This window comes from Oxyura jamaicensis, chromosome 6, assembly GCF_011077185.1.
Source record: "Oxyura jamaicensis isolate SHBP4307 breed ruddy duck chromosome 6, BPBGC_Ojam_1.0, whole genome shotgun sequence".
Lineage (NCBI taxonomy): Eukaryota > Metazoa > Chordata > Aves > Anseriformes > Anatidae > Oxyura > Oxyura jamaicensis.
This window is the reverse complement of record NC_048898.1, coordinates 15589685-15615913: the sequence shown is the minus strand read 5'-3', so window position 1 is coordinate 15615913 and position 26229 is coordinate 15589685. Positions and strand designations below refer to the sequence as shown.

Sequence of the window (26229 nt, the reverse complement as noted above, 5' to 3'; positions counted from 1 at the left end):
TGACAAGTGAGTATCTCAGCAACCCCAAATGGTGGGACCATCTTCAGCCTCCTCTTATTTCAGCAATCAACCAGTTTGCTCTATCATGGCAGAACATCTTCAATGCAACTGTGAGAACAGGAAATAAATGCAGTTCCTTCTGCATTAGATACGGACACGGATCTAATTTCCATTCCCTCGTGCACCCTGCTTATCACAACTCAGATAAATGATCCTGCTGCAGAAAGCAGAATGTATTCTCTGCTGTCTTCTCCTAAGTAATTCAGTCCAGTGGGGAAACAGTCCAAGCGTGGCAAAAAGAGGACAACTTAGAGTTAACGTGTCTCTGAGAAATACAGAAATGTACATTATGAAAGTTAATCTACAACAGCTATGAAAGCAGCCTATCTGTTCTTCCTTTGAGCTGCTATACATTAAAAAATTTCACCTCAATTAGCAAGAGACTAATCTATATTCAATTGCTTCAGGTAACACATAGGAACTCCTAATCTGTTTTATCTAGGAACATGTGACAGCAGGGACCAACTACAACAGTTTTAGTACCTTTATGCTGAAAGCTTGTACAAATTAAGACCAAAAATATGCCATAAAAGTATGCTTTACCAAAGTATAAAGCCTCAGAAAAGGCTCTTTTACTTACCTGTTCTCATATATTTGCACATGGACAGTATTTGGTGGACTTCTAAACAGGACATGTTCCCCGCCTGCGTACAGTAGCTCCCTCCCTGCCTTCTTTCAGCTGAGATCTTCTATTCAAGAGACTTCCATCCCATGTAAAGCTAGAAGCACACCTCCCAGAATTTGTAGTTTCAAATATTCGGTTCACTATTAATAAGTAAGTTTTCCAGACTCAGAAAACAGTTATTATTTTTTCTTGGCTACTGCAAGACAGCTTTTAACACAGTGCAGAATCACTTTCAGAAAAAAAGGCAGAAAAGGCGATAAAAGAAAGCTATCAATCTGGCTTAGGAAAGGCAAAATGAGTAAATAAGCAAAGAGAAGGAGAGTGGAACAGGTGGAAAAGGAAGAAAGGGAGGATGACTTGAGACCTATGGAGATTACACTGACTGGCTATGACAGTGGTTTGGAAGCCTGAGTCTCCAAAAGACAGGAACTGATGCAAAGTGCTCTACTGCCCTCGCTAAGCCTTTATGGTGGCCTGTGCATTGAAAATCATAATCCTTGTCTTTTTTCACAAGGGTTATGGCAGAAATGGATCTTGAGGGGGAACTCTGCAAGGAAGACTGTCGGGGCCCTGCACACAGCAGCAGTCTCTGAGTGCCCTGAGCAGCCTCCACCAGCTGACCTGTGAGCTATACCCAAGTTCAGGCCCAGACATGGACTACATTACATGTGCGTTCTGCCTTGCTGACCTGAAGTTGGGCCTACCTGCTGACTGGGGACTCATCTAGTGATCACTGGACTCTAAGATGAACCTGGCAGCTGTCACCAACTGCTTTCAGTCGTTTTGTTTGCGTGCTGCAGGGCTGCACCCTCGCTGCTGAGGATGCTGTCACCCATGCCAGCTTCTTATCCTGCTTGGCTCCCGTCTCCTCCTCCCTGGCAGAGCAGCCAGCACTTGTTGCTCCCCAGGAGTCAGCTCAGGCCATCTCCAGGCTCCCTCCCACCAGCACCATGCGGCCTGGCGACTGGGATGTGCACAAGCTTTTCCTCGGAATCACCTATGGCTCAGGGCTGATCTCCAAACCTTGCAAGAGAACGCAGCCAGCCTACGCGCCAGGTCACACACCTGTTTCCCAAAGCTTCTCACACTTAGTTTGCAATGCATGAAGCAGCAGTATAGAGTCTTGCTAGAGAAACAGGCTGGTAAGGAGTTGTGGCTATTGGTAGACTTCCCTGTCTTAATGTGCGTGGAATTAGTTAATTTTCTCTCAAACCATTTGTTTGTAACTATTACACAATCAGAGCACCACAGGCAATGCACACCTACTTCCACACCACAGTTTGCGCTACTCCATGTTTACTGCTGTGCTTACAAAACCCTGCCTTCTGCTCCTCTTTGTAGAAACCTTGCTTTTTAGATGATCAATACAAACAAAATTGATGGTTTCAAATTAAATACACCTCAAATATATTAATTCATTTAAAAGTGTTAGAGTAATTACATGCCACTAGTTCTTTACCTTCCTCCAATTTTATAGACTTAATTGCTAAAGAGGGTGCTGAATTCTTACATTTTTAATTAGTCACCTGATTACGGATAGAATGTTTTTCTGCTATGAAGCTGCATCTTTAGAATACTTCTTCATGCAGACTAAGACCAGAGGCCTCATTAACATCCTAATTAACAGTACTGACAAACTCAGAGAAAAAAGCTGCCATATCTGCAATCAAATCAACCCTTTGATAAATGGAAACTTGGTCAAGAAAGCTCTAGAATTTTAAGCAAGATGCACATCTCAATTAGGAACTGTAGCTGAAGACAAAGGGGTCTAGGTACTGAAAACTATTAGGTGCCCAAATATTGGTTGCAGAGACTAAGTCAGCTAGGTTGGAGCCATTTTTCCAAAATATGCATGCAGTAAAATTCCCAATAAAATTCATTAAGCTACTGAAAATCTGATTCATTTTTCATTAACAAGAAAACTATTTTTGTCTTGACAGTATTTTTTTCATGAAGAAATTTAGACTTAAACTCCAATTTTTGATTCTGTTAATTCTGATAATATAAAAACACACACTTAACCTTCACATAAAAATTAATTGGGTTAGTCTTGTATGTCACTTTGCAAGCTCCAGTAAGTACCTACAGAATACATTAAATATGAGCATATTACTGTTTCACACATAGCAGTAAGATATTAGGTCAGATATGAACAGAAACAGGACTTAAGAAAACGAGCATTCAGAACACTATTATGAATCTTAATCTAAAGCTATAATAATATTTTCAGGTGTTTTGCTTTTATTTCTTAATAAATATCTGACTTGGTCTAGAAAAGTAAATAGAAAACAGATAATCCCAGCAACTTTTCATTTTTATTTTTTAAATTGATGATCAGATAGCCTTGCACTCAGTTGGAAAAAGAAAGAACAGAATTGCCAGAAACACAAAACTCTCTGCAGGTAGAAAGGTAAAAAAATCTCTTCTGCTGGTATGGTGAAGCGTTCAGTAAAGAGAACCCACTTCTTTTAGTCTAGCCTGATAGAAGACATCCAGCCTATCCCCATGCGTGCCTGTAAGAGCTTGTCCATGTTGGGAGAACAGCAGTCACAGCACCGCAATTACCCCCAGCAGCGAAGCCATGCAATGACAGCACTAGTAGTGAGCATCAGATTTGCCCATAGCCTTTTGTTTTCTACCACCATTTCATCCACGTTGGTAAACACAGCTGAGCTTTGCCTATACAGACCGGCTAGCTGACGGCACGTGCTGTAATACAGACACTCATTTTCACAGTCCAGCAATTACATTAAGATAAAACAGGGCTGTTCTTTAATAGCACACAGCTAAGAGTGAACTATAGCTTAGTGAAAAAATCTGTCCTCAAATAGTAAGGAGAATTTATTAGTTAGCATTGTATAAAGAGCTAATGTAAACAATCCACCGCAAAACAGTGGCAGGTATACTCCTTATCCTGCAATATGTCATTTCTCACATAAACATGATCCAAAACAATGAATACAGGAAAGAAAGCACAGAGAGAGACAATTAGTCAGGTAAACAACTTAGAAGCGAGTGCTGTAAGAAACAGGTTCGCAAGAGCAGAGAGAGGGAGGGAGGATTTGGCAGCGCAGACTGGGAGGCTGTTCCAGGAATAGGAGGCAGCATGAAACAAAATGCAAAGCTGAGAGTAGGAGGAAGAGATAAAGGGAGGAGTGCACGGGGAGTCAGAGGGGAGTAGGAGAAAATGACAGCTCACATTGTTTAAGGAGGCAGACACATAGCGGCGAAAGACAAAATTTGACTCAGACGTTAGGTCTAGCTTGCCTGACTTTAAAAAAAAATGGGTTGTTGAATAGCCAAAGGAAGCAGAGACTAAAAGATTAACATCTTCAAAGATGAATTTCCAGCAGAAATACACTAGCATGCTTCCAGCTTATGCATTTAATGGTCCTGGAGGAGGGCTCATACAGTCTACAAGGGTGAAGTTCAGCATGTCTTACAACAACCCAGACACATCATTTGATCTGTATCCTGACTAAAGCCACTGCTGCTTTGGTTGTGAAAATCGAGTATGCTTGCAGTACTAACTGCATTCATCTGCTTCTTTTGTCCAGAGAAAAGCACTGGGGAGAAGGACTGCAAAGACAGGAAAGTTGCCCCAACTATTTTCTTACAGCAGTTTCTGCTCTTTCAGGTGAGATCATTGCCCATAATCAGACAAAAGCAGTATTAGCAAGGTGCACTAGCTGGCAGTGTAGATCACTTAAATTAAAGAACACCCACAATAAAACATTGTAAATGCTAAAATTCCCTGAAAATGCTCATTTCTGTTAAAATCTCAAGTACAATTACGCTAACTGATCCCAGCGAGATAACGCTTTAAAGTTTTCAGATCACTTAACACTAAATCTTATGCACAGTTGTGATGGGAGAGAAACAATCACATTTAGAGCATTCAAGTATTCAAACTTGACTTTGTAGCGACACTGTAACTAAATAATTCATGCTTTTTAGGAGCCCCAAATAAGATTAACACTGTACTTACAGAAAAGATTACTTCTTTTTTTACTCTACATTGCTGCAAAAGGGAGAGGAAAGGTAGCCTGGGATGTCCAAACTGAATTTTATCTTCTTCATTGTAGCCAAAACACAGTAATTAAGTAATTTTTAGCTATAGCAACTTTGAAGAGTTATAATTGTGTTACTAAAAATACACCATGATAAACATCTTTTAAAATTTTAGACATTAAATTTAAAGTTAAATACACAAATTAATTTTAGCTCTCATTATTTGGTCTACTTAATGCTCATGTAATTAATTTGGTAGCTGGAATGTAAGAATGTACACAACAAAGAAATGAAGCCTCTACCCAAATTGCAAAATCCAGCCTGCATTACGGATCTGGGCTAGTGTTGCAGCAATAGACTGAAAGCTTTGACTTTGTTCTCATCCTCCCATGAAGCACTAAGTGGCTCGCAGAACATCTGCGACTGGAAGCATTAATGGAAAGCTCATTCAAAGGACCTGCTGACACCTTGATACCTGTAGCAAGAGTCTTGCCCTGGTGCTTTTATGCTGATTTTTGCCTGCCTGCACCATCCCAACCATTTTACCTGCCACGACCGGGCAGCAGCAGGCAGCAGCAGGAAGGCAAGCCAGCCTCCCTGTGCTCACTGCCTGACACCCCTTTCAGCTAGGAGGGGGTGCAAATCCAGCAGCATCCCCTGGTCAGGAGAGCAGATGCACACATCCTCCTCCTCCTCGGCCACACAGGGCTGCCAGTTTGACAAATGTGTTGGTCATCCCAGCTCCAGGAAACCCAGCACTCAGTTTCAGCCTCCGGTTTCCCTCTGCTCAGCAGGGCAGCCCTCTGGCAGCAGCAGCAGCAAAGTCCTTCCAGGCAGTGCCCAGGGGCATGGGGGTGAGGCTGTCAGGCCATATGCTGCTGCCATTCAGCTCCTCCCTGGGCTAACACAGGAGACTGTTTTCAAACTCATTGCCGCACACACACATGGAAGACCCAATTTTGTCCTCTTGTCCAGACACAGACTTTCCAGGGCATTCAGGAAGGAAGACTCCACAGCTGGGACAGAACTGGGGGCTCCATGGTCAGGAGACCAACACTGGGAACTGCCAGGGAAATTTCAGGGCTGTTTTTGGCTTCTTTCTCTCCTTGAACAGCTACAGAAGGGGCAGAGGGAAGGGGAGCATTAGCATAGGAGACAACAGGGTGGGATATTAAAAGCTTCAACTTCCCCTTTGCATGTTGGTTGGTCCACAAGCACCAGATATGTGTTCAAAGATCATTTTTGAGACAGTGAGAACGTTTCATTACCTTCCTTCTACAAGGCAGCTAGATATCGTCTTTAAAGCTAGGGAATTTGAGAGTAAGCCTGAGTTCAGTTCACTATTCCACGTTTAATTTGATGTGGTTACACATCGCCTGAACCTCATCTATTAAGTGAGAATCAAGTTACGCAGGAAGACTATGAGCAGCAGTGCCTCAAGAGCACTTCTTGAACGTATCAGAATGAATTGTTATCCCAATGCTACCTGTGTAAAACCAAACTTCAAAGCAGTGATAAAGGTGGGATTGCTGCCACTCACTGATCTACTCTAAACACTCCAGATAATGAGATTTGAGACAGACAGAAGGTGAAAAATCCTCTTGCAGTTCTCAATTAGAAGAACGACTGTAACTTTGCTTTGCTTGCAACATAGAGGTTGGTCCATGAAAAGGGTGAAAATGATTTTCCCCTCCACTCTATTTGCCAAGCTCTCATACATTTCTTTCTTTATTGCTGCTGTTTGCGTCAAACAGGATCTGCACTCATTCAACAAGGGCCACCTCAGAGGTTAAACTGCTGGCGATGGCATTTAACTTATTGGCAAGGGGGGTGACAGTGAATTTATTTTAGGTCAAATTGCTTATATGAAGAATCACCTTGGACTTTGCAAATGCTAGGAATACAAACAAGTGGAGATATTTAAGTCCTCTACCTTCTTAGAGAGAGGTCCACTTTCCGTCGTGATTCTAAACAGATTGATGCCAATCGACCAACTTAACATACACAGACTGAACCGATGCCACAAACCCTATTCCTGAGTATCCTACTGATTCAGAAGAGACTCCTTAACTGGTCTCCCCTACCCCTTATAGAAATCCAAACCACAGCAGTTGTATAGGTACCAGTGGGGGACACTGGAGGTCTGTGTTACATGCTCTCCCATACCTGCCACCCGCCCCCTCCCTAAGAAACATTTGCCCATCACACAAATACATTCTGCACTTGAATTTTCAGTATGAAACCGATTACTTACTCTGAAATGAAGCACACAATATGGAGTGGCCAGTAAGCATCACAGAAAGGCTGAAAGCCCCAACACGCTAAAGCAGAGAGAGGTGAGCTTCTCCATTCGGTCTTTTTCAATTCTAAAAAGGAGGGTGTATGCATAACCTCAGCTCATACATGAGGCTAGGAAAAAGCAACATTATGCATCCTTTGCTGTACAATACCTAACTTTACAACCTTTTGTTTGGAAGAAAGCATCACACTGGATTGAAAGCAGCTTTTGAAATGGTAAGCAACAAAAATCCCTTTGAGGAATATTTTGCATTAAAGATGGCTTCAAATTCACAGTGAAAGACTCCAGTACCAGCCATATTCTGAGAACAATGTGTGCTCACTCTCTGCCAGCCCTTGTGCCTGGCTTGCTGGCTTCTACAGGGAGTTTGTTATTGCCCTGAGGGAGTATTAGATAATGAAGAGCTCTGAGTTTTTCTTTCGCTTCATGCCTGGACTCATCCTAATGTGTATAAGTAGGCTTAGCTTAGAGACTGTCTTTCTCAACCTCTTCCCCCTCCCGTTTTCCAGCAACCCAGCAACATTTTTTATAAATGAGCACTACCAATTGCCTCTCTTGAAACAAGCTTATTGAATCCAGCACCTTATTTAGAGTATACCAGAGATGAAAATGAGGTTCGCAGCTCTCAAACACACCCGAATGCTTTCTTTGCACTGGGTGACTCCATCATGAAGCATCAAAAAACAGGCACCCTGCTCAGTGGTAACTACTCAAGTACCTGCTCCAGTCCAGCACTGTGCCCTAGTTGGCACACTGTCCTGCTAGAAGGAAACTTCAGCAGGGGACAAACAGGTTTGTGGAACGAGGTGTGACAACAGAGATGCATCTATACACACTGACAAGGTAATACCAGGCAGAACAGGAGCTCAGGCAACCAGACCTTAATTGTGGTTTCAGGCAGATGGTTGTGTCCACTCATGAAATGCTTCTGACATGCCATAACGTTTTGCTAAGTGCATAAAATGGTTGTTCTAGGATGAAGGACAGCAGTAACATTAATGACTTTTCATTGCATTTCATCTAAGATGAACAGACTTGATACCTCATTTCCGGATGGTTTAAAACAATGGAGAACATTTTCATAGAAAGATCATTTATATTTTTATAGTAATTGCTTTCAAATCCTCAAAGCAGAAAAGCCATGCAGGAGGTTGTTTGTCAAATCCAGCAGTGAGGTATGACCCCAGATTCCTGGAGTTATCAGTATGTGACCCTTGACAGGTTACTGCAGCTCTATATTGCTGAAACGCACCTGTCAACTTACACCATTTCATTCTCTCTTTGAGATTGTGGAATTTAATAGCATATAGAAAGGCCAGAGTCTTAAAATAACTGTGATAACAGGGAAAAAATCATTGCAAGCCTGAAACATATCACATCGCTTAAGCAGAGAACACCACCCTTCCTAATCCTTTATGAGCTAGGGAGTGAAGGGAATTGAAAATGTCTCCTCTTCACATAGTCACATTGTAGAGAGAAGGTAGACTGCAGGAGCTGTAGACTGTAAACTGCAGGAGCTGCACCTACACAGTAGCCTCATCATCTGACTACACTCATGACAGCAAGAGGGAGAAACTAAGACCCTTAAGAGAAGAGGCCCTGTGAGAAGTTTCTGGTCTGTGCTCCAGGCCAAGTTCTTGTTTCCTACATCTGCAGTGTTTGGCTGCATCACAGAAGCATCACTACTATCAGCGTGAAATTGATGGGTTAATTGAAGAACATTTTTAAAGGTCCCAATGCTATTTAGTGTGCCCTGACCAAGAGAATGACAGCTGCATCTCAGCTCGAGGGTCAGAAATTTCTTCATGACCAGAAAATCTTCAGTGTTCCAAGCGAATCTTATTTCCCAGGGAGCTTAAAAACGAAAATCAAACACATTGTTAGCCAAATACCCTTCCTTTTCTAGTTCCTGGTGAAAGGAAAAGGAACATTTACAAAAAAAACACAAACTATTCCTAATCTTTCAAGTTGCTAAATATTAACTAAGCACAACTAGCTTTGCTCTTGAGATGCAAATGAGATTTTAGATTGCTGTATGACAAACCACTAGAAAACGTGGTTGCATTAGTCCTCAAGGAACATACACGACATCATCCGATTTTCAAATGTTCGGTCTGTAATGGCTCTAACCTTTACAAAGATTTCATCAGTTACCAATATTGCTGATATCCGTTCCATTTCTGATCAGGTATCGAGGACATAAAGAAGGGCCAGGTCAGTACGTATATTCAGCAGAACACGAGCATTAGGCTAGGCAAAGGTGTGCAGCAGTTCTATAGCCAGCTTCCTTATGCTATTCCCATGCATTTGTGAGCCATCAGCTCCTCACAGGCCAGATTTTGTCTTTCCCCCAGTGCATTTCAGAACCTGACTGTAACCCATTAGCAAGGTTAGATGCAGAAGCCTCCTATCACCATAACATGTCCTATCAGGGAAGGAAAGGGAGAGCAGTGGAAGGAGGAGGAGAAGGAACTAACAAAGAGCTTAATGACCAAGGAACATAGCAGGCATATCAGTGCGAGATACAAGCCCTGCCAACTCCACTTAGCGTACTGCCTAACAGTCAGCAAAGAACAGCTCCTCCATCCTCCTCTCAAAGCGCTGTCCTTGCAAATGATGACTGGTTAAACAAACAGTCAAATAACAAAGCATGAAAGCAAACAATGTTTTCTTGTAACAGCCTAAGAAACAATTAGATAAGGAACAGCATGCACAACTACAAATACCCAAATACCTACCTTTAAAAGCGATGTCCACAAGTGAAGTTGCTCTCTCAAAAGGGGTCTGACAGACAGCAGCCCAAGGAAAGACATGAAACCAAAGACAAAGCAAGGGGAATGGAAAGTCTGAGAGCTGCTCTTCACAAAAATCATAAATAAAGTAAGCTGGCCTTTCCCAAGAAGGGCAGCTGGGCTGCACAGTTGGTAGATGACTGAACCATTAGTAGTAGCAGTGGCTACCTTCCCTTCACTCAGTGTTGCCAAAATCTCTCAAATCATTTTGTGAACCTAAAAATACAGGAATTTTAAGTACAGACAAATCGAAAAAAGTGGATAAATTCACGCTAAAAAAGAGAACATCACTGCTGAGCAAAACACACACTATTAACCACTAGCTGGTGTATCACACTGCAGCTACAGGTGCGTGGTGGGCAAAGCACAGTCCCACATAAACAGTCCAAAAGCACAGCGGCTTCTCCCCAGAAACTATCTTGCCTTGCAGCTCCCCTCTGAAAAGCTTCCACGTCACTCCCTGAAATCCCAGGAACAATGACGGGAAAGTAAGAGAAGCATGGTCCAGTGTTCAGATTATCATGGCACACAGCAGATCTGAGATGCTCCTTCAGGGTGGGGATACAGCTCCATTCCTTCCTCCTCTTAACACACTGTGCATCTCATCGCAGTGGGGCGTTGAACTCCATTTGCACGGCAGACAATGGGATCTGGCAGCAGTTCAAAGGCATTTCAAGCAAAGTGACTGAACAAGCTTGCTGCTGGCTCAGGCAGAGCGGAATACAGGGCGCCCACTCTCCTCCCCTCCGCTCCCCGGACTGCACGGGCAGGTGCTGCACCGCTGGCAGCGAGCTCCCCTTTTGTTCCGGTGGCAGGAGGATCAAGGGGGAAAGCAAAAAGGTGCTGTCACGGAGAACAGCAGCACCTAAAACCACACCAATAAGGTAGAGGGATGCAGGGCGGGGGGAAGAGAAGGGAGAGGGGGAGAGAGGCGGCTGGGTAGAGGGAGGGTGAGCGGGGGAGACGGGAGGAAGGCAGCCCACACAGACAGCAGTGCCTGGCACCCTGACAGCTTGCTGCCGGAGTTTGTCTTCTGAAGCTGTCACAGGTTTATGGATGCCTTCAGACTGACAAGCTGACAAGCAGAGGGAAACTACACTCTGGAAATGCATTCAGCAGCAGTAAATTGCTTCTCTTGCCCTAATGTGGCTCACAGTTTCACTCGGTGAACTGATCTCATTATCGGAGGGGGGGGGAGGGCAAACCAAACCAAATGCACACCAGCTAAGTATCCTCAGCCACTATTATTGGAATCTGAGACTGGAATAAATCTGCAGATGGACACAGAAAAATCACCTCCTTGTACACCACTAATAAAAAATTAACATGTTAAAAGAACAAGTACATAAATCTGAGAGCATGCTCTGTCACTAACCAAGTGTGTTTGGTCCTAATGGTGTGGGGGGAGATAAACTCTCATTAAACCCCTACAAGAATTTCACAAGAGAGGTTCTGTATTTCAGAACATTATAGGCAGTGGCGCTCTAGAAGAGCGGAGAGGCAGGCAGGATGCACTGGAAGAAACAGGATGCTTCTGAGCATGGCAGTGTACCCTGCTCTTTGAAGACACAAAGCCCTAGGTACGCTTAAAATTCTATCCTTTCCCAGGCAGGGTTTGGGAGAAAAGGGTTTTCAGACAGGATGACACACTAGCACACATCTCTAGAGGAGTTATTTTAACAGGAGCTGACAGCCCCCAGCGAACACTTCTGTAATAAGACACTGCAAACTTAGTGCAATGGAGTGTTACAGGGTATTTGAGAGCTTTGGAAGAGGCCTGAATCTGATCGATCCAGTCGCTACCTCTATTATACAGCAAACAAAGCACCTCCTTCAAATTTTCTCCTGACACTACCATGCGAAAAAGAAAAATCAGAAACAAGGGTCAATGATTAGGCTCTTGCAGTTACCTCCACTGACTTCACCTGCTTCTGCAGGATGGTTAGTTTCTCACAGATAAAAAGACCAGGTAGCTGCAGTATGAACTGTCTCAAAGATATTTATTTTCTAGTGTCTCAAGATAATTATTTTCTAGCGTCTCATTGCTCTGGCAGAACAAGAACAAGGCGCAGAAAAGCAAGGGCTAAAATGGTTTAAATTGTTTATTATAAATCAGATGATTTTCCTTTTAAATTAACAATAAAACTAACTCAGAATGCACGTATGTATTTGTTTTGTCCTGTAATAACACAATGATTTGCTCAATGCTGTTTCATCCTAGAAGATATGTCACAAAAACATAGCAAATTATTTATTCATTTAATATGAAAACTGAAAGAAGAAATGAAGTCTTTCAGGTGGAAAAGCACACAGACATACAGATATTTACTGCTAAGCAGTGAATAAATGATGAGGTACAGATATAGATTACACACAAGAAACTGATGCAGCTGTCCTAATTAATCAACAAAAGCTAAATGGATGCTGAGTACCTTTTAAAAATGGGGGTTCCACATCTAACAGAGGATAGATCTATAGACTCTATATGATATAGGCTATAGACTCTATATTCTGCCTCTTTAAAAACAACCAAACTTCTCGCAGAATTGTCATGCTACAATGCAGCACTGCAAGTCTGCAGGCCTCTTTAACTTTGTGAATTGCAGATGGATGATGCTGACAGAAATTTTCATTTATACATAACCTAAAATCATTTAAATTTTTAGCTTCTGGCTGCCGTCTATGCCAGTAAACATATCGTTTCCATTCAAGCCGCAGTGAGTAAAAGGCAGATATTGGAAACCTCTCAATACTCCACTAATCACAAAGACAACAGAAAATCCTGATTCCACACAATGCAGGCCTGATCTTTAAAATAACCCTGACTTTCATGACCAGTTTTCACCAAACACTTAATACAGTTTCCTCCACTCTCCAGCGTTTTACAGGGATTCTGGTTTATTGGACACTTGCGGGTAGTCTTTTCCGATTTATTCACTTAGAAAATGTTAGAAGAATTACTGTTGTTCCACGTACATGAAGACAGGCAATTTTTGCTCACTGCCTAAAGTCAAAACTTCAGTGTCTTTCTCAGAGGCTAGATCTCCTCCACCCTCCCTACCCAAACCTCCCTCAGTTTCCCACTCGACCCCAACTTCCAGGACCATTCCACGCTGTCCCTCAGGCCAATGGCAAGCAGAGAAAAAAATTAAACGCCTTCCCGACTGCTGAGCATCCTTTACAGGCAAGTACATCAACTATGTCCTCATACTAGCAGGCAGTGACAGTGAGATTTCAGGGGTATTTTCCTAACAGTCAGTCCTAACCACCCAGGCTGGACACAAGCTGTAGTACTGCTCAACATCGCTTTGTGGCAATTCTCTTCAAAGAGCCCTGGAAATACAGAGGAAGGTGCTCTGTGCTGATACCAGTGAACAGCCTGTAGTGCTGCATGTTGTAAGTACAGCCTCCCCTTCCCAGACGACTTCCCCTTTGTGAAGGCGAGGACAACCACATAGGTCTCTCTATAACGTTCCCTGAACAGGCTGTGGTATACATGAAGGCCTTTCTGACACCATTACTTGATCTCTGCATTTACTACTCAATTTATTCTAATAACCAGTGAGAGCTGAGGCACAGCTGCAGAGTTATGTAACATCAGAGCAGTGATTTCCACCCGGATCAGCAGACTATTTCTGAGGGGTCCAAGGAATGGTTACCAAAAACTGAAGCCAATCATCAGTAGCTTTAATTCACTGTAGAGGTCTCAATATCTTTTTTAGACAATTTTTGTAGAACTGTGAATTAGAACAGATTTTAAATGTAACTTTCATCAGGGCGATACTCAGGAAAATGAAAACAAATTCAAAACATCTAGTCATGATTCAGATGTTTTCTGTTACTGTCTGAAACTGTGTGCCCACTGCAGGATTTCTGAAACAGTCCAAATCCTTCCTCTATTTTTAGTATTCATAATCTGGAAAACCCACCTGAAAAAGAACCAGCTATCAGGAGAAGGGGAGAGGCCTTTTAGAGTCTCTATACCTAAACTAAGAATGGTTGTAGTTACAAAATATTAGCAGTATTTGCATAATTTCTCCTGACCAGGGTCATATTGTGTAACGATATTATTTCCAGGATGTTGGTTACACCAAACCTCTCACCGCACTTTGTATTAGTAGTAGCTTAAAAGGGTATATGGTATCAAGGTAAACATGTTTGAAGTGGCCCTAGTTCGTAAATAACCCCATCTTGAAAAGTTAAATAAAAAGGAGCAAAGTCCCACTGTCCAAGCAAATCTCCTAACAGACCTATCTTGTAGCCCCAGCTTCACACCCCAGAACAGACTTGATGATTCTCCCAGATGTACGTCACTTATTGAGCTTTACTATAAGGTGTTACTTGAACCTTTAAAATGACTTTGAACAGGGAGGCAAAACAGATTTTTTGTGCCCTGCCCTGTCAGACAGACATGCTTTTCTGTTGTGTAGTTTTTAAAATACCTCAGGTTTAGGATGCAATTTACATTGTTTGAGAAACAGAGGCTAAATGGTTCTGGAACACCAAGACATAGCAAGATACGTGTTCATTTAGTTTGCATTCTTTGAAAAATATTCTTCATCAAGCTTGGATTCTTATTTGTAAGCCAGCATGGCTTGATAGCATTGATAGTGCTATCCTTGGACAGTTCTTGACCTCCAGACATAAACACGTAACAAATCTAGCACGGTTTACAGTAATGTGCCAAACAAGAATTTCTCACCCAGTTCTTCAGTATCAAACGTGCACCAGTCTCCTCTGTGCACAGATTCTGTCCCCGCATTTCTTTGCTCACTGTTGCACTCCTTCATCTTGCTTCACTACAGGTAGAAACAACACACTGAATGTACTGCAGCCAGTCCCACAAATCTTGCTGGAGACAGTGAAGACCAAGCATGTTTGCATTTTTCCTCTGGAAAAATACTAACAAAGGCAAAACCTTCTTCACTACTCTTCTGGTCACAGATAAAGCCAAAGGTCAGTTTAATAACTTTGTCCTTGCCAATGTGATAAATCAATTTGATTTGAAAACTGGTATAGAAGACTGAAGGAGGTTACCTCTTCGCAGACTTTCCCTGAGGTTTAAAAGTCAAATTCTGTCAAAAGACAAAAGTCAGCACTCATTTCAGCCCCTGCATAATTTGAACCAAGGGTTTATGTTTCTGGCAACACCAAAGCATCATCTCTTCTAGCCTTCCCCTGCTATAGATCACTAGTGAGGTACTTTAATAACACACTAAGTACCTGAAAAAAATGAACTTCTTTTGAGTTCCTTCCATCCTCCCTCATTCAAATATTGATAAAAGATCTAAATTACCTTAGTTCTTCTCAAAAAGATTCTTAGATACAAAGCAAATTTTCTGGGGTCACCAAGGGAGGAGGGAAAACTTTTCACGCTTTGTAGCAGCCACAGAAATGACAGGAGAAGATTTAGGGATGCATTTATCCCAGACAGAATCTGTTTGTTAACAGAGAAACAGCTTTCTGTCCTGAATTTATCCTTTAACTGACGTTAACAAGAGATCCACTTCATAGCACAAGGAAAACTACAATGAAGCCCAACAATAACTTATTGGCATAACAAGATATATATATATATATATATATATATATATAATATATAATATTGTCAGTATTGCATGGGGGGCAAGAGAGCAGATGGACCTTGCAGACTTGTGTAGGTCTGTGCAAATAAAATGTCTTTAGTAGAGTTGAAAAGATTTAGGTAGATTTCTAGCTGTTTTCAATGTTTATGTTGTCACTGGTGAAACCTGCCCTACTTTTATTTCAAAGACAACTAGGTCATAATATTTTTTTTCCTCCCTGCTACTGAAATAGAAGACTGGTTCTTGAGAAGGTCTTGATGTAGTTGACTATGGGACTAAGGGAAACAAACAAACAAAAACCTGTGAAAGGTTTATATCCCTAAAAACATACCTCTGCCTCTTAGATCAGGTGACCAGCGAGCCATAATCCATACTGTTCGGAATGAAGTGTCCATTTCAGGGATGACAAGAATTTCTGCGGCCAGGATAAGCATGTGATGGAAGACCCTTTTCTTTCTCTTCAGAGAAACGAAAGGGATCTGCTGTAGGCACCAGTTGTATCACTAAAATCTGTGAGATGACAGCATACAGAGCAAGCAACTTTCCCTCATCTTTAATCTGTTCCCCAGGACCCTGAGGGTGTCATTAGCACTCAGTAGCAGGGACCATCCTCGTGCAAGATCTGCACTCACCCCTCTGCTTATGGCCCAGCTGTCCCAGTTAAAGCTTGGGCCTGGGCCTTGCCCTTTGCCTGAGCTTTGTTGTAGGTCTATCTGCCTGCAGCCCTGCCTCTGGCCGCATCTCCTGGGTGGACCTCAGCCTTATGCTGGAGGCAGTTCATCTCCTAGAAAGACCCCTTGTTTAGATGCTGTAGCTTGTACCCAGTCCTACCTTTGGCCCTGTCACCTGTGTGGACTTTGGACCCATGCTGTAGCCTTGTCTCCAGCCCTGTCTTTTACGCCCCAGATGGAGGCTGGGCCTGGTTCTTCACTCACCTTGCCTGGAAGTGTTGATGGACGAGCAGCCAGCTCTGCTGGCTGTGCTCAGACCTGTGGGACGGTGTCAGTTAGGGCACTGCCTGCACTGGGGTCACCCTTGCCTCCTGGCTCTTGCTGTGCCTTGACAAGGGGCTGGTACAATCACGGTTGCAGAAACAGATTTAAAAATCAATGGGAATAATATTCATCTCTTCTGGCTAGTGATCGGACAGGTCTTTTCTGGGAAGCCCTCCAAGTTGTCCATAATCACAACCTAAGTTGATTTCCAAACCTTTAAGCATGGCCCTAGGACCAACCTTGGCAGTTTGGCGAATGCCAAATGGATCAACAGCTTTAATGCCAGATACAGAAAATATAATCTGAGAGACTAATATAGTTTTGTAATATATAAACACATGAATCATAACATGGGTTTCATTTTATGGAAGAAGGTGAAAGAAAGGAAGAACATGGGTTTGCATTTATAGGTAAGAACTTACGGGCAATGTGTTATTTTTCCTCCTCCAAATAGAAGTAGAAAAAAAAAAGCTCTTGATGCATTGAACCCAGCATTCCCTAACTGTAAGATTACATTCACTTAAAATGCATGGCAAGAAGGGTGGAAAGGGCCAGAGTGAAGCCGTTCAATTGACAAATAGGTAATACATTTAGAAGACAGCAAGTGACCCTATCAGAGCACCTGACTCATGCCCTTATACTTCATAATTAATTTTTTTGTCTCTGTTCAGCTGTGCTCACATTTTTTTCATCTCCCAATAGATCTCCATAGACTGTTTGTGGATAAAACAAGTTAATATGGAAGAAATGATAATGAAGTTACAGGTGTAGCTATGCAGGTTGCTAGCCTTGTATATTCGTTATACTCACTTAGAAGTGCCTACAGTTTGAGACGGTTCTATTTTATTTTTTATTCATTTTAATACTCAACAGGCTCATCTTAAGCAACAGCCAATCTTTAAAAATTTGTATAAATTGTAATTGGCAAAAACCCACCGCTCTAACCTGCCAGTTCTGTTAAAACTTCAGTCCAATAAACCAATTAAAATGTTGAACACCTGATCCTGTCCAAGCACTACAATTCATCTCTGTTGCATAAAGGTGCCATGATGTCATGATGATACACTGTAAGTAAATCAGCATATTTCTGGAGATGTTTCAAGGCTAGGACTTCACTGATGGGATTAGATGAACTCTGAAAGTTTCAGAGGAACTGGTTACTATAACCTACTCCCGACAAAGAGATGAACTTGTGACTGCAAAGAAATACCTGGCAGAAAAGTCCTTAACAGAACCAACTGATGACAAAACAGACACAATTAGGCATGGCAAAAAGATAAAGTGTAATGGAAGAGAAAAGGAGTAATCTTTCCCTTTGCTTCAGCTATGACTTTACAGAGTTGAGAGATCTCAAAGGAAAGTAAAGGTTTTTAGGAACAAAGAGGCTTATATAAAGGTTTTTTGAAAATTATGCAAGTAAGCTGCTAGCATTTTGTGGTACTATCTCTTTTTCTGACATATGAGTGTGTAGCGTTATTAGCACATGCATTTCATTGTAGGTAACATCAAAAGATTATTAACCAAAAGAAAGTATTGCTAAGACAAGGGCTGAACTAACCGCAGGTTAGCACAAAGAAAGCCCAAAGTCCACTGCTGAAGTAACAATAACTTACAGTTTCTAGTGCTTCTGCTTTCAAATACAGTCCAATGGCTTCTGCCTGGCATACCTGGCTATATATTCCTCTGCATGATCCCTTCTCCATCTGCTAACATTTCTACATTTATCATCTCTTCCCCCATTGCTTACCTTCTCTTTCACAATGAACCCAAAGGCGCAGTGGCAATTTATTGTGGCCATATCTGAAATGAAACATTATTCTCCCTTTGCTCTCATAGCTATGTCACATATGCACTGACATTAATAGAACGTATAAAGCATGAATTCCATTAATGGTATCTTCACTGCCTCATTTATTATATTTAATTTAACAATTTCTCATGTGAACATTACACCAAGTGTCTACGGAGTTACACAACTATTCAAGCTGTACAGAATGCCAATTTGCTCATTACACTCATTCTATACTATCACAATTTTTTATATAATTTATTCTGTTTCTACTTTTGAGTTTGCAACAGTTGTCCTGGCTTCTGTTACCACCCTACTCATCACAACAACGTATTGCAATTACAAAAATCTTTATCATGTGTTTCAAGTTATTTTTTCTCCTTTACTAGCCTCTGTAGATTGTACTTTCCAAATTAACGACAAAAAGTTTACAGGAGACAGGCTTACACATTTACTATTTGAATTGTACCAGAAGAATGAACTGTGAAAATGGGGAAACACCAGCTATACAGGACCTACTACTTTTTTTTTTTTTTTTTCCCCCCAACCCTCTGAAATCCTTCTATCTGATCACTGCTTGATGCCTTATTCTATGTATCACCAGAAAAATCAGGGTAAGGAAGAAAAAGCATAGTACTGTAGTATGAACTGGGCTGGGAAGGGGTTGCCTAAGGAAAGGGGGAACTGCAAGTAGACCTGCCCTGTAAGGTATCTTTCATTTGGGCAACAGTATCACTCATCTAGAACTCCCCAGGATAATTAGGGTTGGAGTTTAGCTTTTGGTTGAGAGAAAGTTCAGTTCTGTAGTGTGAGAAGGGCTCAAAGAGTCTAAAGTCTTCCTTTTAGTACATTTTTCTTACCACCTGAGTTTCTGTACACTAGAACTCAGCATTAAGTACTAGCTCCTGTAATTTCATTTCTATAAACCCAGCCTACTTGCATAACAAATGCACTGTTCCATTTTTCTTTTTTTCGCCATCTAATTTTCTGCACAGCTGAAGCCATAATGACCTGCTTGCATAAAGCAATCTGAGATATCCTTGTAAAAGCAAGATTACTCTTCAGGCATTCTGGTGAAAAAGTATTTCAATCACACTTCTCCACCACACACACAAAAGCAAATTTCCGTGTTGTTTGAGGCAAAGAATCTAGGAACCTTTCAATGGACGAAAAGACATGACCACACCATCCCTCTTCTGTAGGAATTTCAACTATTAAGACAAGATTGGCATTTTCAATGTATCGCAGTATCTGAAAGCCATAAATATACCACAGGATCCAGATGCAAGTTCTGCATCAGGCACCTGGACAGGACCAGTGCTTTTTTTGCTAGAGTATAATATTCAAGCTTATGAGCTAAACATAATTCACAAGAATTACTTTCCCTCACTATTCATACAGACAGAACTGAGGGAAAAAAGTAGGGCTCCTTTCCTCCAGCATGGAATTTAGACCACACCAATATTTCTATTTTTAATTACATTTATGATATTTCCTGTGGGTATAAGTCATGAATGCAGTTCCAGTATGCTGGGAGCAACATAAATATAATCATTCCCAAAGGGATCTTACAGCTGTTATGCACAGGTCAGAGATTCTGAAAAATGCAATATGTGAAACTTTAAAAGCTTTCTAGCCCACATCCTTCCCATTCCTCTTCAAATTTAGAATTAATGGATCCTGAACAACATTGCCTCAAATTTTGCCCACAAAGTATGCAAATATTCACTTCATTCAAATAAAATAATATTTAGCATTAAGCAAACACCCATTCCTATCTCACTTAGGAGCTACATCAGAAATTCCTTTCTAATGCAAACCAACTCTGCTGTCACTCCACGCTGACAATTGTGTGACTGAAGACAAAAAAACGTGAAATTGTTTCCTCTGCAAATCATTCTAAGGTTGGGAAGGAGGAGTGCAACATCTCATTTCTGCATTTAAGTCTAGCCTCCTCCTTCTCCCTGATTCCTTAACTCTTATTTTGACATATGACCACCCAAAAGGACTGAAATAAGCTCTTCCCCTTACCAAATCTTGAGATAGCAGCCCACAGAAACAGAAAAAAATCTTTACTTACCTCTGATCACAGTCTGGGAAAGGAAAAACACTCATCAGCTGCTTCTCTCAGCAATTATGTTCTGTTTTAAAATAAATAAAAAAGAAAGACGACTTTAAACACTGCCTCTGTCTCTCTCCCTAAAGTTAGCCTCCATCAGTGTTTGTAAACATTTACTTAGCAGGAGCACCTTCGCTCTCCGGAACCAAGGTAACGATTACGTTACACTAACCATGGCATGAGGACAGAACAAGGCCATTACAACAGCCTCGCTGGCACTGACTAGACAATGATGTCAGGTTGTACTTCAGCAGGCTCAGTTGTGCAAGAGTGAGAGAGTTGTGAGTTGTGAGATGAGAAATGACAAGCACAGGAGGAAAAAAAAAAAAAAGAAACAAAACAAAAAAAAAAAAACAGGAACCTGGATTCAGAGGTAAACCACAAAGAAAAACGAAAGTTCACAGAACAAGCAAATGCGGTTGAGCTGAGAGAACTGGACAAGCCAGAGTTGTTCTAATGTGATTTCTCACATCTGTTCATTAGGATTGCTGCCTTTGAAACAGTGAACAAAGCAAACTATAAGATGCTATTTCTTTAGTGTTAGCCACAGCTGAATCAATTCAGTAGAACTTCAGTGGTGTGACGTTTGTGTAGCGTACTGGCAAAGCCTTTAAGAGTCAGGCCCATAAGGTATACTGTGAAACAAAAACAAACCTCCAAAGTACTGAGTTACACCCTTCCTCCACCCCTCTACCTGGCTCGTGATCACACAGGTGAAAGTTACTCTGTGAAACTAACTGAAGCTCAGGCAACTTCTGTGCAGGTACACACACAGGCAACGTACACCAGCTTGGCAGTGGAAAGCCCTCAGTGGAGCTGATGAAACCCTTAAAGATAGCTCAGATTAGAACAGGGCTGGGGCTAGAAGAGTAATTTTACCTTGTCTGTTGGACAGACAGCCTCTAAAGGCGGATCTTCAACCTCAGCAGTGTATCAGATACACAAGTACTCTGTTGTAGCTTTCCAGCTCACATAGACCTTGATTCAGCAGACACACTGACCTTTGAGTTTCCAATAATCTTTAATACCTCTACAGCCAACTAGTAAACAAGAACTACACCTGTGCTGCCTGTAAATAAAACCAAACATTTCCAGATCCCTGCTCTCCTTACATTTAAATTGCAAATTGACAAGAGCAGCAAAATTTTCTCTTCTCATTTTTCCAGGTTTGACAAGGATTAGTTTAGAAAAACACACCTACTCTTCTGCTGCCATCCTCAGTACACAACCTTCCTCTTTTCCTGTGATCCGAGAACCACCCAATATCCTGAGTTGGAAGGAACCCACAAGGATCATGGAGTCCAACTCCTGGCTCCACACAGCACCACCCCAAAACCAAACCATATACCTGAGAGTGTTGTCCGAACAGTGCTTGAACTCTGTCAAGCTTGGTGCTGTGGCCGACCACCCTCTGGATACAGAACCTTTCCCTAGCACCCAGCCTGACCCTCCCCTGTCCCAGCTCCATGCCGTTCCCTCGGGTCCTGTCGCTGCCCCCAGAGAGCAGAGCTCAGCGCCTGCCCCTCCGATCCCCTCGTGAGGGAGCTGCAGGCCGCCATGAGGCCTCCCCTTGGCCTGCTCTGCTCTGGGCTGAACAAACCAAGGGCCCTCAGCTGCTCCTCATACAACTTGCCCTCTAGACCCTTCGCTATCTTTGTAGCCCTCATTTTGGCACACACTAACAGTTTTATGTGCTCCTTACGTTGTCACACCCAAATCTATGGTTGGTGACTGCCCAGCCCTTTAGTTTGGAAAGTTCTCGAATTCTTATGTAACTGCACTAATGAATTCTGGAAGGCAGGAAGAGGAAGCCTGCATCCCTGGCCTGCACAAATCCTAACACATTAGGACAAACATTATCTTGTCCATATCCCGGTAGGATAAGACAGGAGGGCAGAATTTAACACCAGTTGAATTAGGTAACAAGGAATTTAAACTAAATGCAATAATTGATAAGTAGCCAGTGACAAAATATGGACTGATATTATCAAGCAGATAGACTTTTCCATCAGTAAAGTATGACTGGAATTGGCCAAATCTGATTGCACTACAAGATTTATTGCAAAGACCCATAAGCTAACAGACTGGTATAAAGCAACACTGATGGATGACACTGCTACAATTTTCATGGAAAGCCAAGTTAGGTGGGAAAAACCTTGCCTAACAACTTTCCCTTTTCCTCCTTCATACATAGTCATCTGCCTGTGTTGTCCATGAGAAGCAGACATATTTGTATGTTTGGAAAGCACCAGCACAAAATGCACGTTACCACTATCATCAACAGCTGCTAAACTCCCAAACGTTTCATAGAGAACAACACATTTCATCTCCAGGCATCAAAGTATTCACTAATGGAATGAACCTCTGCCTAGCACACAATTAAGTGATTTTGGAAAGATGTCATTAACTCTAGGAGCTTCACATCTTTTCCCATGTTTGTATTTAGTTTCTAATTTACCAGCCATAAAAGTAGAGTGGGAAAGCTCCTGTAGCACGCAGGAACCCAGCAACACAAGCTCCTTAAAGAGCTCCTCTTAGTCAGGGGGCACACTGTATGGACACTCAGTAAGCAATGACATTTATATTCCTGTCAGTTTTATTTCTCAAACACCAGCCTCATTGGAAGTTTCACTTGATTTTTTACTCTGGAAAAAAAAAAAAAAAAAAAAAAAGCCAAACCTAAGCATAGCAGATGCTCTCTGGAACACCCAGGACACATACAAGAGCATGTGTGTGGTCCACTTCACCACTACAGGACAAAACGGCTTTCTGGAAAATGAGAAGGGTACTTACTTTTTCTCAGCAGAAAAATCTTAATATTTACGCTAATTTGATACAACAGGGTCCACTTAATTAAAAGAAAAGTATTCACACAGGAGCTCAACCAAATATAACTATTTTCCCATGAAGATCTTATCCTCGGTGTGGGCAAACAGTCCAAGGAACACCATAGAGACAGCAGTTCTGTTCTGTGCGTCTCTGTAATTACAACAGAGAAATAGTCCTAATGACAGACCCTAGTTTAAAAACAGTAATAATAATAAAAGCCCAAAACAGAAGCACAGTGAAAATATATAATGAGAAAGCATATATTGGGAAAACACAAAACCTTGATAAGGTCTAAATATTAAATGATTTAAAGGGACACAAACAGTAAGTAGGGAGCCCTGGCTACTAATAGACTGAGGAGGATTTTTAGTTAATTTCTGTAAAAGAATATAGAGAATAAAAAGCAGAGAAACTTGAAGTCTGCATTTCTTCTTGAATAACATGTGTTTTATAAGATCACCAAAATACTTGTGTAGGTTTAGAGTTTGAAGCTGCACAAAGACAATACAGACCAAAGACAGGGTTGACATTTAGTGCACAGGGATAGGTGGATGGATCACAGCAGCCGAACAGGAAAACAGAGGAAGATGCAGAGAGGGAGGAAAAAGACATACAGCTATGTGGGAAAGCATGAAACCATGGAGCAATTTCCAGAAAAAGTCACTGTCAGAAAATGCAAGTGCTCAAGGAAAGAAGCAGAGTAAACTGCACCTCCAAGGAAGTGAAAGAGAAGGAAACTTGGCAGTAAGGATATACTTGAAATAGTTAATCGAGTATTATTTACCATCAGGATATATGCAGGTTATCTTAACACATAAAGCTCCGCTATGGCTCACTTATGTGCATCCTGCAGAACTGGTTTGAGAAGAGAAATGGTTTCTGAGACCCAGTAAAGCTCTTAAGTGAATTTGTATTTCTGATAAGGGAAAGCAGCTTCATTTTCAAAGTTCTAGAAATGATCTCTTAAATTCCTCCCCTCTCTATTGTCTGACAGGTTGCCCTCAACATAGCTCACTGGAGAAGCTTTCAAAACAGAAGAAAAAGGCAGAGGCACCTGAGGGAGGAACAGCATCAGTTAGATCACATAAAGCAAATGGCTTAGTCTGATTCATCATTCAGCCAATGCCCTTTCTCAGGTCTTGCATGTCCTTGTGTGGTATCATCTTGTCTGCAGACAATAAAAGCAAGCTTTCCTCCTTGTATGCCTCCTCATGTTATGGAAGGCCCAGTCCCAGTCTGTCATCAGCATGACTGTGCTTGTTTGCAACCTGCACTGCTCAGAAATGCCCGTGACCCTGACAGCTCCAGCAATTCTTAAAAAGGGTAATGCAAGCAGTGAAGTGTTAAAATTGTAACTCTATTCTGTCTTTGTCTCTGTTCTTTCCTCTCTTGCTATCAGTTAGCTGTATATCTCCCAACAAGCAAAAAAGCTAACCAACTGCTACCAAGGCCAATGGGGAAAAAGATAGTAACAACCTTCTTCCCAATGTTGCAGCCTGGCAGCTAAAACCATGCCAACTCTGAGAGAAGAAATTTGGAAAAGAAAATAAAAAAAAAAAAAAGAAAAAAGGAAAAAAGAAAAAAAGGAAAAAAAAAAGGGGGGGGTAACAACAGCTGAAATATTCAAAACATTGGGAAAAGATCGTCCCTTGTTCTATGCTTTCTGTTCTCATCACATGGGTGGGAAGGAAACAGCTTTCTCAACTGACAAACTTCCATTGATACAAGCCTCTTTTTTTCCTTTGTTTCTGTCTGTTCCATCAATAGGCACAGAATGGTCTTGAAGGAAAAAAAGTATGATTTAAGTATTAGACAGATATATCTTAAAAGACCGTCAGTTCTAGCATTGGTGTTGTAGTGAAAAGACAAGGGTAAAAGTTTTAAACTAAAAGAGGGCAGATTTAAATTATGTACTAGGAAGAAATCCTTCAGTCAGAGGGTGGTGAGGCACTGGACCAGGTTGCCCATAGAAGCTGTGGATGCCCCATCCCTGGAGGTGTTCAAGGCCAGGCTGGATGGGGCTCTGGTCTAGTGGGAGGTGTCCCTGTCCATGGCAGGGGGGTTGGAACTAGATGGTTTTTAAGGTCCCTTCCAACCCAAACCATGCCTTGACTACGTTTCCCATTCTGCCACAGAGCCACTGCCTCCTTGACAACAATGCTGCAATTAGGATGATAGCACTGGGCATTCCCCAAATTACTGGGTTAAAGAGCAGAGCTCTGCATTTAAACTTTTCACTCCATTCAGATCATTTCAGTAATTCCGCTCATGACTTATTAAGACAACTCCTCAAAACATTCAAAATGAAGAGCACCCCAAAGAACTAATTGCAACCAGGTTGGTACTAGTATTTCCCTGGTCCTAATAAACTATGGTTCCTACAGACAAAGCAACATCACATCTCCCCTGTACCAGTCCTAGAGCCATCATTATCTCAATAAAAATAGCATTTTAAAAAAATCAGCAAACAAATTATTGGATGGATGAAAGGCAGTCAAGTGTTCAGCTTCCAGACAGACAGCCTGAAAAAATCTAGGAGCTGGATTCCCAGGAAAGGACCTAATGGCAACAGAATGCCATAGAAATACTTTGTGCCTAAGTGGTGACCCCTCATCTGACAGCAAACTTGACAGATACCATGGGGAATTTCAAGAGGAAGAGGGTCACATTTCTCTAATTTTATTCCTCCTTTAACTACAGCAAATAAGTCAGAAGCCTGCTGACTTTAAGTCCATGTAATTCCTTTTCTACATTTTTCATTTATCATTGTCAATATTTGATCTGGACAGTGTTGCCTCTTCAGGCACCTTATGCTTACTTTTATCTCTGTCTTTTATCATAATATGAAGTGCACTCTACATTGCACAGGAGATTTCTCCAATAACTAAGAAGATGGGGGGGGGGGGGGGAGGATGGACCTAATAAAATTTAAGCATCTCCTCACTTAACCCTGCAAATGTGCCCATAGTGTTATTAATTGGCAGTTCCAAGATACGATTCTCCACCACCAAGGAAGCAATTAAAATTAAAATTAACAACATTTATTTTCTGTAAAAAGGTGAAAAGACAATAAAGTCAATAATCTATTCCCAAATAAAAGGTATAAAACACAAGCTTGATATAAC

At 41.7% G+C, this 26229-nt stretch overlaps 1 protein-coding gene across 4 annotated transcripts in view; it reads right to left on the bottom strand.

Moving 5' to 3' along the window:
• The window catches only part of NDST2 (N-deacetylase and N-sulfotransferase 2), a 49498-nt gene extending 29201 nt beyond the window's left edge, over nucleotides 1–20297 (bottom strand). Inside the window, exons 1-2 of one of the 4 annotated variants that reach the window (XM_035329739.1) lie at nucleotides 20237–20297; nucleotides 9734–10003 (exon numbers count right to left, since the gene is read on the bottom strand). The gene's annotated coding sequence lies outside the window, so the exon portion shown is untranslated. Of the gene's footprint in view, nucleotides 1–9733; nucleotides 10542–20236 lie in introns of those variants that run through there. The other 3 variants (XM_035329741.1, XM_035329738.1, XM_035329740.1) reach the window with 3 other exon arrangements.
• Nucleotides 20298–26229: the final 5932 nt, after the last annotated feature.